The sequence below is a fragment of the Penaeus japonicus genome, unplaced genomic scaffold, assembly GCF_977035675.1.
Source record: "Penaeus japonicus unplaced genomic scaffold, GWHDUDI00000001_assembly GWHDUDI00000022, whole genome shotgun sequence".
Lineage (NCBI taxonomy): Eukaryota > Metazoa > Arthropoda > Malacostraca > Decapoda > Penaeidae > Penaeus > Penaeus japonicus.
The window spans coordinates 5,252,889-5,255,388 of NW_028234424.1; the positions used below are offsets into that span (position 1 = coordinate 5,252,889).

Genomic DNA, 2,500 nt, shown 5'->3' on the forward strand with positions numbered 1-2,500 from the left:
GACGGGGGGTGAGGGAGGAGGGAGAGAGGGAAGGGTTAGCGGTGGTTGGGGGGGAGGGGAGGGTGAGCGGTAGGAAGAGGGGCAAGGAAGGGGGAGGGAGGGAGGGAGGGAGGAGAGCGGGGACACGAGGCTCGAGAGAGGGGAGAGGCTAGGGCGGGGAGGGAGGAGGGGGGAGGGGGCAGGTGGGGAGCATATCAACAAGAACAGCTGATTCTGGAGGAGGAGCTGGCGGTGGAGGGTTTCCTCTGGCGTGTCATGTGAGTTCCTCGCGCCCGTCAGTCGCCCGACGGAGAGTCTCCGCTCCCTCCTCGCCTGCGATTCGTGTCCGAGCGACGGTGAGCTTCGCTTTTTGAGGTCGAGCTCGAGATGACGAGAGGGAAGGGAAAACCCGATGGTTATTGTGCAGTCAGGGTGCACAGGAGAAGTTTGTTATGATGATGTGCAGGAAAACAGGAAAGGGTTTTACGTTGATTTGGAATGAAAGTGAAAGGAGAGTGTAGAGATATGGGTTTTCTTTTCACATTTTGAGGTATGAGTTTTCTTGTGAAATGAATATCTAGATTCTAATTATGAAGAGATAATCAAGGAGACTGAAATGAAATTCCTTATGGATTGGTTTGATGATGTGATTTTGAGAAGAGAATTTTACACTTTCTGTAATAATTGTTTTAACATGTTTGGTAATCTTCTAGAATATCACTAATTACTAATATACTGTCACACTCTAGCAAGATGGAGCTTGGGGTGGTTGCTTATTTGATAACAAATTAACAAAGAATTCTATAAACTCAGAGAATATGCTTGTTGGAATACAGTTAATTTTTGCTGTCGTGTGAAGGACGGACGCAACAGTATTGCGCGATGTGTACATCCGTGGACCTTGATAAGCAGTTGCGGAATCTCACTCTAATTTGAGCGCATGATTTTTTTGCCCAATTTTATGGTCGTTGGTGTTCCTTTTGACAGATGCGTTAGTCTTTCCTCAGACTCTGTGCAGTCACATTCGGGATTGTTACTGTATGTTTAAGTGCAGGTCAATTCTAAATTTATAATTTCTGTTCTTCTTAAAATATTAGGTATATATTGTTTGTTGATAGTGAAAACTAGATACTATTAAAAGGTAGTTTCAGTTTTACTTCCAACAAATTTGTTTTGCTATTTACAGAATAGCTGAAAAAAAAAAAATTATATATATATTCATATATATATGTTTATTTATAATCATATCAAGTATATGATATAATTATATATAGATCTAATATATGATATATATATAATATATATATCTGTATAACTATATATATATATATATAATATATATATAAATATATATATATATATATATATATATGTATATATATATATGTATGTATATATATACATCTATGCACACATACATCCATGCATACACTCATGTATACACACATACAGATTTTACAGATATGGATGACATTAGAGGGAGTTTAATTATCAAACACTGTACAGTATCTTTCTGGTTTTTAGTCCATGATTTCCCTCATCTTTAAACATATCTTTACTTCAAAGCATGCCATCGTCCTTGTCCAGTTTTCATACAACTTCGTATTATATATGTTATCTGTAGCAGAATGGTAACAAATGCATTACAAATTGAGACTGAAAACTGGAGGCTGTAGGATGTATACAGAATATTGCAGAGAGTTTTTTTGTGAAATTTGGCCCCCCTCGTGAGGTTTCCTATAATTTATAAGCACATTGTATTGATTTACCTGGTGTTTTTCTAGATTTTAATTTGTGTTAATAGTGTGCGAACAGTTTTCATCTCCAAGATTATGACTTTATAAAGATAAATCAGTAGGTACAGAAAAGTAAGCTATTCAGTATAGCATCCTTCAATTTATAATGAGTTTATGACCTTGTTTTTCGTTGCTTGATCAAATAGGCTATACTTAGCATTTTAACATGAGTTTAATCTGTTATTGTTATTGTTGTTATTATTGTTTCTACTATTATTATTATTTATTATTATTGTTGTTATTTTAATTATTATAACTGATAAAATCTCCAAAGAAAAATCAAGGAATGGGGCAAATAGGCACTAAACACAAGTAAATAAACAAAACCATAGAGAACTTTGCACCTATTTACATCCATCCCCAGGATCAATGGCTTACCCTAATGGGAAAAATATTCCTAGCTTTTCCTTTGCCCTTTACCCCATTATTAAAGCCATTACTGCCTCTAATACTGCCAATCAGACATCATATAATTGATTGTAGGGAATCCAGTATAGATTTTTGGGTAGAAAAAATTAGCCTTTCTATGACAGACATGGTTCACGGGCAGGGATCACTTTCATTCTGGATTTTTCTTACTGGGGAAATTTCAAGCTTCCTTCCATCCTTCAATTGTGTAACCATGTTGAACTAAATGCCAATTAGTGTCATAGTGCTATTATACCAAAGAAAGATTCATATATCATGCCATAAGTCTAGAAAACGATAGAAAAGACAAACATCTC

General features: G+C 36.4%; 1 protein-coding gene across 1 annotated transcript in view; it reads left to right on the top strand.

The window, feature by feature from the left end:
- Positions 1-111: 111 nt before the first annotated feature.
- LOC122258391 (ATP-binding cassette sub-family C member 10) overlaps positions 112-2,500 on the top strand; it is a 27,052-nt gene continuing 24,663 nt past the window's right edge. Inside the window, exon 1 of the mRNA XM_043024309.2 lies at positions 112-335. The gene's annotated coding sequence lies outside the window, so the exon portion shown is untranslated. The remainder of the gene's footprint in view (positions 336-2,500) is intronic.